This window comes from Pholcus phalangioides, unplaced genomic scaffold, assembly GCF_987345545.1.
Source record: "Pholcus phalangioides strain wild (caught in Gottingen) unplaced genomic scaffold, Ppha-v1.0 ptg000007l_1, whole genome shotgun sequence".
Taxonomy (NCBI): Eukaryota; Metazoa; Arthropoda; class Arachnida; order Araneae; family Pholcidae; genus Pholcus; species Pholcus phalangioides.
In genome coordinates, this window is record NW_028301600.1 from 36,413,404 (window position 1) to 36,430,862 (window position 17,459).

Sequence of the window (17,459 nt, forward strand, 5' to 3'; positions counted from 1 at the left end):
CACTAGGCACCGTCAAATCCATGCTGTGGTTGGCACCTTTCCTAAATTAACGTTGTTTATTATCTCTGCAATAGGCAATTTTATTCGCAACAAAAAAATTCTAATTTATTAGTTGTTCCATCCTGTAAAGTAGTTTACTAGATTATAATTATGTGTACTACATAGGAAGGAGCTTCATACAACAAAATTACAACTTTGGGAAGGTAAAAGGTTAAAAGGCAATTTTAAACTAGATTTGAAAAAATATCGTTGTAGAGGAATTTATCGTCATGCCAAGTATCGTTGTAACGAGGTTTCACCGTATGCCCAAATAATGTTGACCCACTAATCACAGTATTTTCATATCAGCTTCTTGTACCTCTGCTTTGGTATTACAGTTGTTATATTTACAGGTTATGTATTCCTTGCACATATCATTGCTTTTGATCACGGGTGCACAACCTTTTCAGTCCGCGGGCCAGATATGCTGTATTTCTGCCGCTCGTGGGCCAGAAACTCTTACTGTACATGTTGGATGACCATTTTTATATGACATCCATATCGTATTTTACGGGGCATTCCTGTAAGTTTGGCCATCCCAACAATTTCATGAAATTTGTGTCCCATTTACTTACCGTCCTTTTAACAAGGCTTGCTTGAACTCTTGAAGTCAAGGCTTGTGCTTATTTGTGTAGCTTATAAATGAGCTTTATGATAATTATTATGATAATCATAATTTAATTATATTCATATAAATATATATTCATCTCACAAATTGGAGTAATATATGTTTTTTTGGTGAATTATTTTATACATTAGCCTTCTATTTCTCGCATTGGCGTTTTTCTAGTAATTTTAGCAGCAGATGACAGCTTTGATTACCTTTTACAATATTTTGGCTGCAATTGGCAACTTTACTTGAATTTTATTAATTTTCTGCGATAATTGGGGGATATCTCGTATGGATATAGATTTCCCATATTTTTATGGAAAAAATATGGTCCGTCTAAGCATTTATTGTAACGTGTGTGTGTATTGATACTTTTCTTCCAGAATATCTTTTGCGGCCCGTATTTTTCCCGCTGGCTGGAGGACGTGCATCCCGGTTTTAGATGATATATATATTTTATCTCCCCTAAACATTTATCCAAATATTTTTGAGGCACCCTGTTTTTATATGTTTCCCTTAGTGCACCATGAATATTAATGATTCGAGAGAAGATTGTAAATCCTGAAGAGACAATCCTCCTAAATCCCCATAATATCAGACACCATTAATTATTTTAAAATTCATAACACAATAATGATAACAACGGACACAACTGAAACCCCTGGAGCTGCTTGGGAAATATTAACACATGAGTCATAAACAGTTTACAGCTCAATGCATTTAGAGAATGACATGGGAAGAGGAAATTTTCTGAGAATTCATTCTTGTTAATGTGAAATTATTACTATTATTCTAATTCTACACGTGACTCTTTCAGGATTTTGGAATTATCTTCTGAGCATCATTAAAATTTTAATGAACCCATTTGATAGGCTGCTAGTGAAATTCTCCCTGAAAGGATTACAGGTGAACCACCTATCTACTGTGTCCACTCGCTGAGGATGCCTCATACAGTTAATGTCGTACTTTGAGTGGAAAACTTCGAGCAGCAAACTTGGGTGCGTGGTGTGACGAATTTCTGAGTGTGAAACGAGTTCCTGGCATTTATGAAGTGTTTGTAGAATACACTCTCGAATGTCCTCAATCAACGCATTCGTCTTCAAAGCCTTAAAAGGATGAAATGTTTATGCATGAAGGGAAATTCACAGTAGAGCCTTCGTAAATCAACAGAAAAGTGGTGGGTATGGGAGGTTGCTTATGTTTTATTCAGCAACTGCATAAAGAAACACCTCTTTCATGTTCTGATGAGAGAGCGTAGATCCCTTTAGATAATCAACATGTAAAGAGAATTCGATGAGAAATTGTACGTATTTGCAAATACGAGATCAAAAATATTTAAAAATCATATATAATGAAGTTATATTCACTAGAACACACCCACACACATACATTGCGTAAAAGCGTTCAGAAAAATTCCGATGATTCCATGATTTTGAAATTTGAAATTAGGCAACCACTAACGTTGAATCATGACCTCGATATATATAATGTATGTGTGGTAAATAAAATATTCAGTGAAATAATTGAACAGAATCCACGCTTTTCAGGAATTGAAATGTAGAGATTAATAGATTTCACGAGCATGAATTTTTAAGCATTTAATTTTTCGGTCGCGCAATTTTGAAAATTCATAAGACATTTAAATTACTGTGCAAGACAGTATTTCATTTCATGCAGAGCTGAGTTAACGATTTCTTAAACCACTTTGATTCCATGCATTTTCTGTAAACCTCATCTTGTTCACTGGCAGTTACATTTAATGCCTACAGTCAAACTCCATTATAACGACATTGAAGATTCTGTGAATATTTTCGTCATAACCGAGGGGTCGTTATAACCGAGGTTGCCGTTTTCGTGACTTTTTTTCACGGAAATTGAAATATTATGCAATCAAATGCTGCGCAAGAGAAGCTGTTATTTTGTTGTGATTAGGGCGACCATATTTGATCGAGAGAAAACGAAAATTGAAGTCATAAATACGAATTATCACCAATTATCACCAAAAAAATTATCAACTGTTAGAGAAATCGCCGAATATGATTAACGTATAACCCGAGGCGAGAAATACTGTACCAGAAAATATGCAGTGATTTAAAACGTATATCAGGGGTAAAAATGAACATGACAATCCAGTGAATTTTTAGTCATATTTTTTTTTTACACAGTTTATGAACAATAAAAAATGCATCCATCTCTGATACTAGAAAAGATTAATAATTATGAAAAATTTCATCCAAAAAAAAAGTGACAAAATGGGACATTTTAGTAATGGGAAAATTCAGGGCGAAATTACGGGAGAATACAATAGTGTCCCATACAACGGATCCTGTTAATTAGGAGCACGTCGGAGCGGTAAACTTCTTGAATATCCTTTTTCCAATCATTAAGTGTCAAAAACACCATAAACCGACGAAAAAAATCCAAGTTCGCAGCATTTTGATCGTTTTGAGCAAGGTTTATTAAATTAACATTATTCTCTATGGGGATCAGCTCAGACCACTACTTATTGACGGTATAACCGAGTTTGACTCTATAATTTTAAACAATAAGATATTGAATTTTTGACTTTATATACGAAAAAATTCTACTTTTAAACAACAAAGATTTTATTACATTTTCCATGATGTTGTGCAGAAGCAAAAATGTAAAAATTGAGCATGCACCCTTGTAGACTATTAAGGGTTTTCCCCGCAAGCTCCGTTTGTAGTTACTTCCATTAGAAGTTATCCATTGAGACTTCGCGTGACTCGAGCTTTAACTTTCTCTTCCCAGTGGCGTGCCTCGTTATTGTTTTTTTTTTTACCCTCTTCCACACACACACATCTGAATTTCAAATGATTTATGTGTTTACTCAATTACTCCAGTTCTTTTATTTTACAGATTCCATTATTTCCTTCTAGGAAACACAAAACGAAATGAACACTAGTCTTTAGAAATAACAATGGTGTAAAATGATGTTTGTATGTGAACAGAAATGGAAGTTTTCCCGAAATTCTCGAGTACCAACTTCAGACGTGCAACAGCTTCAATATAACCGAGAAAAATGAAAACTAAAGTAAAAATATGTACGTGAACTTCTAGTTTAATTTTTTTTTTGTGAATGCTGGGAAAAAAATAGCTTGAACGTGAAAGTTCATGAAAAAATATTGTATGTGAATCCGGAGTCATCTATTACATACACGTGAATGTATCGTGCTTAATTTATGTTGGATTGCATTTGTGGGTGAAATAATGTTTTTTATGAAGCCAAAATAATATACTTTTTTTTTCACTCGAAGCAGAGCTCATTAAGACGAACTAGTGTGTGTCAAAACATATTTGTTTTGGCAATTAGTAATAGGTTCAAGAACATAGTGTAGAAAATTTTTAACATTTTCCGGTGTCATGGAAATTTTTCTTGTTTTTGACAATAATTATTTTTGTCAGAATGGATCAGAGATTGGTTTGAAAATTGTAAAATGGCTGAGAGGGACAGATAGCTTAGCAGAGTACTGATGGTGAGCGTGTTTAAAAACAACTTTCATTCTCGCTAAATGATAATATGCAAATACATGACCAACCCAGGGCCTATGGAGTCATCTGATGTGGCTTTTGACCTCAATCCTGATTCTGTAGAGATGAAATAGCGGCACTTTCCACATCACTTGAGTGGCTTATGGCACAGTTCAAGATCACTTTAGTGACCCAAAGCATATTTACAGATCACCGCGGTAAAGGTGCAGAGCACTTAAGCAACTCGTGGAACATTTACAGACCATTTAAGTGAATTGCAGCCCGACTCCAGATCACACAAGAACCCCACTGCACATTTTAGATCACTTAGGTGGCCCACAAGTGCAATTGCAGTTCCAGATCACTTAAGTGACCCCAATGTGCATTCTCAGATCACTTGAGTGGCTGGCTGCACATTTAGCCCCCAAAGCCGAAAATCACATGGATTAACGTCTGGTGTGAACGTGCTAGTCATTGATACAAGGCTGGATGTTACAATGATGGATAGTTATTTTTATTTCCCCATATATTAGAAAAATGAAGACGCATGCATCTCTTAAGTAGTGTGCGTAGATTTTCGGTTGACCTGACTCTACATTTTTGTCTCTTAACAGTGCAGAAACCCTCACAATTGTTGCTGGACAGACTGTTTTGCGTTATTTAATTTGTATCGGAATGTGAAGAACAGAATATTGGATATTTGTTACATCACTTCGAAATGTTTATTAGTTTTGTGTGGACTCTCTCTCATATATATATACAGTATAATGGAATCACTATCAAGATAAATGACTGGAAGAATATTCTATAAAAATTTGATAACAATATAAATAACCTAAAATATGTAAAACCTGGGAAAATAATGAAATTTGTATAACCAAATATACACAGTACTTTGAATTATAAGGATAAGTACAGTATTTTCAAAAGGTAACTTTGTTATAAAAACCACTGGACTGCCGCGCCGGGAGGTAGCTTCTGACCCTGCAGGTCTGGGTTCGGGCATGGAGATGTCTACTAATAAATTCCCTGGAGGGATCGTAAAGATCTCTTAGGAATACGTGCTGATCACACACATATATTTAAAAAAAGACGCACTATTTACACATGCATATTAAATTTGCGAAGTGATTAGTGAAAATTTTCGTTCATAATCAAAATCTACAAAAAAAAATCGAATTGAACGTTCATACGGAATTACTATACATGCCTAGCTAGTGAATTTGCTTGCTGCTAAAGAGGTTATTATCGTTTGCTGGTAAATGAGGTAGGACTAATAGAAAGATCATATACAAATACAAATACAACGCCACAACAGGCAAAATGCCCAACGAGGTGGCTGATAAAAAGATGCCCATAAAAATATGGATGTGATATATTTCAAAAATACAGCAACCCAATTAAAAATGCAATTAACACAAATTATAAACAATATATACACATGATAAAATAAAATAATATATACTTTATAATGAAATAGACGAATAATTCGCTAATTCATGCTTGAAAACATTGCTATCTTAATATTACCTGCAGACATGCCCTTGATTTTGTTAAGAATTATGCGTGGATTTTTCTGTGATGAATGTATCGAACTCAAGAAACTTTGCGAAGTTCTAACATCTTCCAAGTAAACGGCAACGTATCACATAGTATTATGCAAACAGCGGCTAATGATTTCAGTCATATATCTCCAATTCCCTTTGTATCCCAAAGCTATAATATCTTTTGTATTTGTTTGGAATAGAATAGAGAAATGACGGCCATTAAGGCGAGGGGAAATGAGGGAATCAAAACGTAATTTCAAATATCAGAAGACGTCAATGCATGACTTATATTGATAATGAAGCTCTCTCTCTCTCTCTCTCTCTCTCATTTTATAAATTTTGTAATATCAAGCAATGAGGAATCATTGAACTGTGTGCTGATAGGAATTCGATTATTAAAGTTTGTCAATCTTAGTTTAATGACATCGTATTAAGTTCATTATTCTCGATTCCGTTAAAATTTTCGAAACAATGAGGGAGGAAGATTCAAACAAATGAAATCATTAGCCGATGACATATCGATTTTTCAGAAAAGTAGAACACTGACACCTCAATTGTCATTTTAGTTTCGTAGTTATCATCAATTTTTCGAATATTTTCTGTTTCGACTTGGCGTTAGTATTGATTTATAGGTTTTATATACAATCACAGATTTTTCAGTCAAATATTTTTTTTTGTGGTGCAATGTTTTTTAAGCAGCTTTTATTTCATTTACTATTAAGTTTTACTCAAAGAAAAGTGAACAGTTCTAAATACATTCAATTCCATTATTAAAATTAGGCGTGTCCTAAAACGATAGAACCACCTGTATTTTTCAGTTTTACCTAAATATAAGTTGATCCTGATAAGAGCTGCTATATAACACCCATAAATAGCTTATATTAAATATTTTTCAGAAACAAATTTGTTGAAATTTCAAAAGATAAAAGTATCCACTGTTCTTTTTTAAAGGGTGTCCCAAAATGATAGAGCCACCTAGGTTTATCGCGCCGTCATGAAAATTTCCCCGCATTTGCGCAGCGAGTTTTCACTGTAAAGCCGGGTTTTCCTAGAAGAATTTCTGCGCCGTATGCAGCGTGAAGGAGAGGATTGGTTAAAAACATGAAATTCAGGTTTTTTAACCAATCAGCGTTTTCACGCTGCACACGGTGCAGATAACCTGCCCCTAGGAAAACCCGGCTTTAGACCGAACAGGAAGAAAAATACCGGTTTTATTGCATCGGCAACCGCATAGTGTTTTTGTCTCGAATTTAATTTTGAGTTTTTTCCATAATAAGTAGAGGAAAATATTTAACAGCTCGAAAACGAAACAAAATTTATGAATTGCATTGGAATAAGCTATCGTTTCGAGTGATTGCAAAGTCAATTTGCCGATCCCGAGCAGTAGTTTCTAATTCATCATCATCAAAACCATCAGCCATTTTCACTCCACTGCTGGATGAAGGTATCTGAATTTTTCCATCTTACTCTGTCTGATGCTTTGGCCATCCAGTTGAATCCAGCAACTTTTCTGATGTCGTCGATCCATTTTGCGTGGGGACGCCTTCTCGGACGTTTAGCAACTCGGGGGTAACAATCCAGAATACTTGGTCCATCTGTTGTCCTGTCTTCTTTCAATATGTCCACCCCATTTCCATTTTGAATGTTTAATTCTTTCCATGATATCATATACGTTTGTGCGGCTTGTTCAAGTGATTCGTTTCCTGTCTTTTCTTGTGATGTCTAACGTACATCTTTCCATACTCCTTTGTGTTGTCTGTAGCCTCTGTATCGTCTTGCTTGTAACTGTCGATGTTTCAGCTCCATTGGTTAAACACTTTCTTTTCACGTATAATGGCATCTGGCTCTTCTGAGTTAGTTTTTTGCAAAATGTGTTCCATCCAATCCTCCTCCTTCTGTTTATTTCATTATTGTCATTATGATTCTGCTGTCCATGGTAATTTCTTTTTTTCGGGTATACATAGATTTCTACTTCTATCTCAGTGTTGTTGAGAAGAATCTTCTTCTTCAAACCAAAGGAGTTCAACATAACTTTAGGCTTTTGCAGATTCATTTTCAAACCTACCTGATTACTTGCTTTCGCCAGTTCTGGTATCATTTCTTCTAGTTCGTTTATGCTTATAATATTGGATTATTGCTGATAATAACAATAACAATCGGTAAAACGCCAATGGTTCAGAAATTCTCGATTTATTTTTATTCGTTTCTCATCCCAATCCAGTTTTCTGAATACTACTTCTAAAACAGCGATAAAGGGCATTAGTAAGATAGTATCACCCATACTCCTTTCCCAAGTTTAACCACTTAAGTTTCTTTTTTCTGCCATATTGTGGCCAAAAATAAGCACATTTTTGGAAAAAACTTTATTTTGTGTTCATGCCGATTACATAAATGTATCTAAATCTACAGTTCATCGCGTTCTTCAGTGTTGTAAATACATGTGCCATCGCAAAATGCTTACTCATCCGAAACTTAAATACAAATGTCACAACAGAAAAAATGCCCAACGACGATGCTGGAAAAAGAGAAGCCCATAAAAAATATGGATGCCAAGAATGCATGTGTAAACTATATCAAGAATGCATGTCTAAACTATATCAAGAATACATGTGTAAATTATATCAAGAATTTCACTCCACTGCTGGATGAAGGTATCTGAATTTTTCCATCTTACTCTGTCTGATGCTTTGGCCATCCAGTTGAATCCAGCAACTTTTCTGATGTCGTCGATCCATTTTGCGTGGGGACGCCTTCTCGGACGTTTAGCAACTCGGGGGTAACAATCCAGAATACTTGGTCCATCTGTTGTCCTGTCTTCTTTCAATATGTCCACCCCATTTCCATTTTGAATGTTTAATTCTTTCCATGATATCATATACGTTTGTGCGGCTTGTTCAAGTGATTCGTTTCCTGTCTTTTCTTGTGATGTCTAACGTACATCTTTCCATACTCCTTTGTGTTGTCTGTAGCCTCTGTATCGTCTTGCTTGTAACTGTCGATGTTTCAGCTCCATTGGTTAAACACTTTCTTTTCACGTATAATGGCATCTGGCTCTTCTGAGTTAGTTTTTTGCAAAATGTGTTCCATCCAATCCTCCTCCTTCTGTTTATTTCATTATTGTCATTATGATTCTGCTGTCCATGGTAATTTCTTTTTTTCGGGTATACATAGATTTCTACTTCTATCTCAGTGTTGTTGAGAAGAATCTTCTTCTTCAAACCAAAGGAGTTCAACATAACTTTAGGCTTTTGCAGATTCATTTTCAAACCTACCTGATTACTTGCTTTCGCCAGTTCTGGTATCATTTCTTCTAGTTCGTTTATGCTTATAATATTGGATTATTGCTGATAATAACAATAACAATCGGTAAAACGCCAATGGTTCAGAAATTCTCGATTTATTTTTATTCGTTTCTCATCCCAATCCAGTTTTCTGAATACTACTTCTAAAACAGCGATAAAGGGCATTAGTAAGATAGTATCACCCATACTCCTTTCCCAAGTTTAACCACTTAAGTTTCTTTTTTCTGCCATATTGTGGCCAAAAATAAGCACATTTTTGGAAAAAACTTTATTTTGTGTTCATGCCGATTACATAAATGTATCTAAATCTACAGTTCATCGCGTTCTTCAGTGTTGTAAATACATGTGCCATCGCAAAATGCTTACTCATCCGAAACTTAAATACAAATGTCACAACAGAAAAAATGCCCAACGACGATGCTGGAAAAAGAGAAGCCCATAAAAAATATGGATGCCAAGAATGCATGTGTAAACTATATCAAGAATGCATGTCTAAACTATATCAAGAATACATGTGTAAATTATATCAAGAATACATGTCTAAACTATATCAAGAATACATGTCTAAATTATATCAAGAATACATGTCTAAACTATATCAAAAATACAGCAAAGCAATAAGAGCAATAGAAACCAATAATTATGATAAAATATAAGTATACTGCCCATAGAAAATTATGCTTGTATCATCTAAGTAGGGATAGCTTCTCGATCTATCCCGATCGAATGCAATTAAATCGAACGATTAATGAGCATCATAAACGGGAAGGACTTCGTTGGGTTGGGTGAAATATCATGTCATGGGCATCCAAATGGCATAATGTCATTTGAAGTGATGAAAAAAAAATGATTTGGACGATCCAGATGGCTGGAAATATTATTGGCATGATATCAGAAAGTAAGAACTAGTCTTAGTCGTCAACAAGGAGGCAGAGGTGTAACCGTCTGAGTTGCGTTTAATGCTGTTCGAAAAGTGCAGTTAGCTGTTATATCTGAACGTCTGAATGCTTAGATACATCAGGAACTGTTGAATCAGTATCTAATTGCCTAGTTTTGAATCTCAAAATGGCTCCAGAGCTCAATTTCAACAGGACAATACACCCCTTCACAATGCATATTCGACCTGGGTATGGTTCCTTGCGAATGGGATTTCATTGATGGACTGGCCCGCATGTTCTCCAGACCTCAATCCAATGGAAAATGTAGCCCACAATCCATGTGGGCTACAGTGGCTCGTAAAGTATATGAGCACGGCAAGCAATACAACAGTGTTTCAAAAGCATTTCTACTTCGAAAAATTAAATTATGTTATTCATATGATATTGTATATGACTTTATCATTTTAGGACACACCTTAATAATGAAGCAACTCTTAACCTGGGAAGACGCACGTGAGGTATTGCCAACCATGACAAAAGCACCAATTCCCATAATTCTGTTATCAGTAAAATTCTTTTCTTATCAGTAGCTTAGTTTTTTGTAGTATTGACCGGGATATCGGCAGACTAAGCCACCAATTTTGCGTTGTTGGTTATTTACTTATTTTTCAATGTTTCAATGCTATTTGACAATAAGAATGACAGAGAACAAAGAAAAAAATATTTTTGACAAAAAAAACTTTTTTGAAAGTGTCTATTGACGTTTAAAGAATCATATGCCGTAGGTAGGGAAATACGTGCCAACCGATGAAAATCAAGAGACCTTTCCATAGTTTGCAAAAATATATTCTCAACAAACTTCTACATTATTGGAATTAAACTTCTATTTTTGATTGATTCGCACATTTTACAACTCTGTAATATAGCCGGAAAATCACAGCTAGGTTCACTCCTCATTATTCAACATTCAAAAACAAAAATGCGACATAAGTCCCATAGGAAAGAAATTCAAACTATCCACTATTTATAATGATGATGCAATAGACTGAAGAAATGAAGAAACTCGAGATTATATCTTTTTATAACGGGACAAAAAGGGTTGTAGCTGTGGTTGATGAAATATGAGAAATAAAACATTCGCGTAGTTAAAAGTATTTTTATGGACATATTAATATTAATTTTTTACGGAATGCATAATTGGTCAGAGTATCAACAAGAATTTCCAATTTAATTACTGCGTATAAAAAAAGATAAATCTTGAGCTCAGCTGGGGTGTTCTAGTACACCAGCTGCACTCATGATTGTGAGTTATATATATTTTTTGATTCGATAGTTGGTTTTTTAAATTGTTTTCAACAGAAAAATAGCTGGTTGTTCAGAATGTGTGAAGTAATGGCCAACAAAAATGTTTTCACTTAAATTTCTTCTAAATATCCTGTTGTTTGATAACATGATAATATTTCTGAGTTTGTAATCACTCACACACATATTTAAATACAGTAGTATCACCCTGAATTAACAGCATAATACAGGATTGCAACGAAATAGTTATTGTATATATAAATTCTTGTAAAATGGTTAATGCAGATGAATACACGCCTCCTCATACAACAATCGAGTAACCTTTCAATTAGTTGTCAGATCTGATCATGTGAATACAACTTATAGCAATCACATCATCAATCCTAATTTTCCTTTCCCAAGTAAACAGAATTGATCCTAGAATTTTTAACACGAAATGACCAAAACAATATGAGTGTTTTTGTTGTGTAACAAAAATAACCTCTGGAACAGATAACAAGTACAAACTAAAATATTTAATTGCATCAGAAATTGATGGTACTGAGTGAAAATTTGGAACAGAAATTTCACGATGATAGTAATTACTAATTCATTTATATACACTGTATATAAGTGAATTAGTAATTATACAGTAGCGTTCAAGTCTTTTCACAACCATAAATTTGCCTGCAAAATGTGTGCTTTCATTTTTAATGAAATCTATAATATGAAGCATATACACTCAGTCTCATTACCAACTATTATGAACAAAAAACTGCATATCTAAACTTTTAAAATTCAGAAAAAATTAATTTACTTTTTTGTTCGTTCAGAAGTCTTTGAACACAAAAAAAAAGAAAGCAAACAACCACTAAATAATCAAGTCAGTCATATATTGAGCACCATAACAAGTTTGGTAGTATGGACTCAATGTGTTTGTCTCCGGGTCAGTGGGCGTTTCTGTCCATTATTTTTTCCATCTTGAAAAAAGCATCAAATTTACATAATTCCCGGCTCCGATTTGTCTGTCGAACTCAATCCTTGACGGAATTCAAATCAACGCTCTGACTACGCCAACTATAAAACTCTCATTTTCTTGTCTTTCAAGTAATGCTTGGAAACAATTGAGCTATATTTACATCCATTGTCGTGCTGTAATATCGGTAATAGCGGCGTGTGTAACGTCGTAAGGATAGCTTGTGGCTATGAAATGAATTTTTGTTTCGAAACCTGCCCCTTGTGTTTTTTTTTTCTGAAGGTAAAGAAGGACAGACACCTTTAGCAGAGAAGCATCCCTACTTTCACTTTCATGTTTAACAGTAAGAGAGAGCCCATATTACCTTAACAGTTACCTTATAACTACCTATAAGAACCTGTAATATCTCATATGTGTATTATATGTTACCCATTCATACCTTGCATTCCTTCTCTTGTCAATCTTCTACCTCTCCCTTGTCCTTCTGCAATTAAGTGATAGCGATTTTTTTTCCGCTCGGAATACAACCAAACAAGCCCATAATGTTCAGCCCATGTTTTAAAAGTAATAAACTCTCATTCAGTCCATGTTTCGAATAAAACTCATCAGGTTTTGTGCCTAGTGGTCATTTCGAGGATCATTTGCTTGCATTTTGATTGTTTTATATATCCTATCTGTTGTCTTCTTTGATTGTATTGAAAGGAAATTACTTTTTGCATGTTCCCGAGATTATTAAACATTTCTTCATAAACTTATGAACTGTCTTGAAATACCAAAAATCACTTTCTACTTCAGATTAACTTCACCGCTTCCTTGAAGCCTTAATTAAACTTTTCCGAAAAAATTCCACCGAATATTTTTCATGGTTTTCAATTTTCATCATGCGTTCTGCATAAACTTACTATAAATCCATGTTAAATAAGCATTAATTACTTCCATCTTTAATATATAAAATATCTTCCTTCTGCTTACATATGTCGAGGTCAGGAAAGTGCATGCAAATAAGTAGGCACAACGAACATTATTTCATTTGTCAAAAAACTTTTGAGCGCTGATGTATATGGCTATACTATCATAAAATAATCTTACATCAATACAATATTTGTATTGATTTCTGCTTATAGTATTTGTGTTTGAGAACAAATTCGATAGGTTTGATTAGCACAAAATTATAACTTCTATTTTTCCACTCAAAAGATAATAACGACAAATATTCAAAATGTGAGAGAGGCGTAATTTACGGGATAGTGATTTACGCTCCTAATAATGATTCAATGATAATGTATTATGGGATATATTTTTCATTAAAAAACCACAATATAAAAAAAATATATATACATGAAAGTTCAGAAACTCTGAACGTAACATTTATTCCCAGAATGGCAGATTATGAGGAATTTCGAACTTAAAAAAATACTTGTAAGAATTTTTTATTCTGAATGTTCATGATTTCATGCTGTAAAGTTGAAAGCTTGAATTTACACATAATGACGCATTTAATACTCTGAGACCAGAGACTCATGCCAATATTGATGTTAACAACTTCGAAACAACGACTTGATTCCGAAATAAATAATCTTTGAGCAAAGGGACGGACTTCTAATGTCAAAGGGACGTGAACTTTTTTAATAAATAAATAAATAAATAAGGTGTTGAACTTTGCAAATTCTAAAAATAGAATCATTTTTTGTTATATTTCAATACCTCAGCCTTGTATTTCTTGTTGAGAGATTTGTTTCTTCAGTCGAAACAAGATCTCACAAGACTGATATGATACTTTTGAAGTCTCTTTAGTGAGGTTGTATTTTTTGTAAAATACTTCGCGGGTATTCTATTTTTATTCTTGCTCAAGAGTAGAAACAAACACGATTTTGTGTAGGGAAAAATAAGAGCCCGTACTGTTCCCCATGGGTATAGCAATTCTTTCCGGGGAAAAAAAGTGCATACATGTAGTCATTTTAAGGTTGAGGAAGGTGTTGTAGGACACAGTTTCCTTTTCTTGAGAAAAAGCTCGAATCTTTCCTCAGTGTTTGACTTGTGATTGTGATGTATTCAAATCAGTTCCCGATGCATGTTTTACCAGAAAATGGGGGAGCAGTTCAAATAATCTTCCAAATTGAACACTTTCATTTGAATGAATTCAAAAAAAGTAGATTCGTACAAACAATGGCATAAGTACGTGCTGGGTAACCTGATACGAACGATACAGAATTTCTTTAAAACCAAAAAATTGTAAACTCAAGTCATTCTTATTCTCATCGTAAAATCGGTCTTAGCTTCACTTGTTAATACCTTTATTTCCAAAATAAACCAATAGGCAATTATTACATTAATGAAAAAATTATTTATTGGCCGAATACTTCAATGCTCATTTTGATTACATACTTTTATTATTCTTTGTAAAATGTTACTGCTTTAAAGAAAGCAAATAAATATTCATGCTACGTATTGTACAGAGTTTCCAAAAATGTCCATGCCCAGACATTTTTCTTTTTTACCGTAGTTCGCAAACAGAAGCTTACAACTGCAAAAATGTTTTAAATGAAGTAACTATATGGAGACTAAGAAGCCCATCAATGTAAGTCATTAAACATTAAAATTGAGACAAAAATATCTTTTCATTCTATGATCAGTACACACACAATCACTTATGTAAATGTGGTGCTGTTTGATGTTGCAATACAGCAACTTGAATGTTTTGGTAGCTGAAAGTTTTAACAATGAAGAGGCACTTACAATTCGAAAGTAATTTTCAGAAAATTGGCCAACACTGATTGGCTCTTCTGAGCCTTCTATACTATGATACTACTTCTACACGAATACATAACTTTTTGAAAAAATACGCAATTTATTTTTTCATATGTTCCCCTTCTCCCAAAAGTTATACATATATTACTACATTATTTCAGCGAGTCACGTGCGGTATAACTGGTTATTTTTCCCTGACGAAGAGGCCACATTAGCCCGAAACAGCTGTCTAGTATTGAAGTTGTTGTATTTTTAGCAAACATCGGTGGACTTTATCTTTCTATATTGTGCTAAAAAGGTATCTCCATTATATACTTACAATTTAATTCCCATGCAATAATTTGAGAAACAAAACATTTTCTATCACCGTAGCACAAAACTTCGGCGAAATAATCAATTTCAAATTTTGCTATTTTTTCGATTTTCTTGTTTTGGGAACCATCTTAATTTTCTGTCAATAAGGGGTCAAAAATATGAAGTAGAATTACCAAAGGCTGATTTTTTTCTCCCACTTAGCATTACTTTTTTGGGATTTATTGTAAGTGAAGTTCTGTAACAATTGAAGAAATGAACTACCGTCATTTAACTAATTACTATCACATATACATTCATAAACGATTTTTTAAAACAGTAGAATATCAATCATAATCACTGAATATAGTAACATTAGAGACGTGTTTAAAACTGATATCTCATTACTTGTTCAACTATCTTCCTGCTTAATTTGCGAACGACTCCTGAATGTTCTCTGATACTTTAAAGTGTAATATCTCGATGAATATTTCACGTAAGGTAATGTGAAACTTGTTTTGTTTTACCCATTTCTGACAGGATGAACATTTTTACAGGGACTAAGGAAACGTATAAAAAATTACATTTTGTCATATTTTTTCAAAAAATAATTTTTTTACATAATTGGACCGTAATATTAACATTTACCTCAATTAAGAATTTTTGAGATTGAAAGTTTTTGTCTACGACTTATGGTTGATATGAACAAGATTTGGCTTTTTGGACACTCTGTATAGAAAGAGCGTTAACACAGTTGTTTTATGTGCATATTATGGATTGCCATAGAATTTTATTTTTTTGGAAACACCCAGAAAATCCCTATCGGAACACTTTATTCCGCAATTTTCGTTCCATTGTTTTTATGATTTACGTGAGAAAAACTAATATCATCGTTGAACAACAGCTGAGATGCAGGGGTTGGGAGAATTAAGGAAACTAGAGGATTTCTCTTCACTCCAACTTGTTTCGTCGTTGTTTGTGGCCATCACGTTCACTTTATTCCACGAAAGTAAGAAAAACGAGGAAAAAAAAAGAATAACACCCTCAACATTATAAATTTCGTTATTAACGTAAAAGGCGGACGTGAGAGCGAGTTGCGTGTGTGGTAAAGCCATTACGACAATGGTGCGGTCTTTGATCTGCCTAAGGTGGTCACGCAAATCCCTCTATACACTATTTCGCCCATTTTTTTAACGGTTATTTACAAAATTAAAATGTTTTTCCCCCTCCGCCATTTTTACCTTCCAAACAACTGTTTGGTCATTTTATGCAAGAGTACACATACATCGTGGTCAGAACAGCACTGTGTTTAAATTTCTCTATTTCGTGACCATGATGAGACACTACTTTGTTAGCATAGTTGTAGATATCGACGCCAGTGAAAAGCTGGTTGAATAAAGAAATCGTAATATATGTCATTTCTTTTGAATCACCTACCTACAAACATTTCATGTTGACATAGTGATACTCAGTTTATTAACTAGACTGCGTTTGTTAAGGGTAGATTTCATATAATAAAAAAGCTAAATTGGAGTCTTGTGTTTATGCTGTTTTACACCTATGAATACATAGCTCATAATGCCTATAGCACAAAAGCAAAAATTATGGAAATGCGCACCCAAATATTGACTAAACCGACAGATCTGAGTTCAAATTGATTTGCACACTTTGTACATCCCTATATTCGTCATTGAACTAACAATGAAATACATAGCTCACATTTAAGGATTCATTCTGCTACATCGTATCAATTTCATATAGTTCAGTGATTTTTTTTGAAATTTTTAAACACGATTTATTACTAAAATCCTAGCACTAGAAACCATAAGTTTCTGTGGTAAACACTCTGCTTTCAAATCACCCGTTAGTTTAATATGTGAGCAACTAATACAGAGGAATTGAAACAAGGTTGCATTTAAACTCGAAACAATGGTCTCAAAAAATGTATTAATGTTTCGCACTATGCATAAAAAATTCAAAACAAATAAATTTTGAACAGAAGGAACGCGCGCTCCAATCAAAATATATAAATATCTCTAGAGTCATATATGAGCAACTGTATAAATGGGAAATGTAGACCTTTTTTATGAATTTAAAATTTTGTATGCAGGCATGGAACAAAGAATCTGTTCCAAAAATATTTCGTAAACATCCAATAATGAAGAAAGACTTTACCAAGACCTAATCATGCACAAAAATTTTCATTATTCAAGAACACGAATACTGTCACTCACACTCGCGTACGTTATTTATCTTCACAGTTGTGATATTTGCATACACTCTTCATGCATATAC

General features: G+C 33.9%; 1 protein-coding gene and 1 long non-coding RNA gene across 6 annotated transcripts in view; one reads left to right on the forward strand and one right to left on the reverse strand.

Moving 5' to 3' along the window:
* Positions 1-17,459, reverse strand: part of LOC149085234 (leucine-rich repeat, immunoglobulin-like domain and transmembrane domain-containing protein 2) — a 131,154-nt gene that overhangs the window by 68,330 nt on the left and 45,365 nt on the right. The gene's annotated exons all lie outside the window — the stretch shown is intronic.
* Positions 1-17,459, forward strand: part of LOC149085235 (uncharacterized) — a 72,864-nt gene that overhangs the window by 7,054 nt on the left and 48,351 nt on the right. For 2 of the 3 annotated variants that reach the window (XR_016192825.1, XR_016192827.1), the window contains exon 2: positions 3,550-3,714. The exons of the other annotated variant lie outside the window; for it this stretch is intronic. This is a non-coding gene — a long non-coding RNA (uncharacterized LOC149085235). The remainder of the gene's footprint in view (positions 1-3,549; positions 3,715-17,459) is intronic. 3 annotated transcript variants of the gene reach the window in all.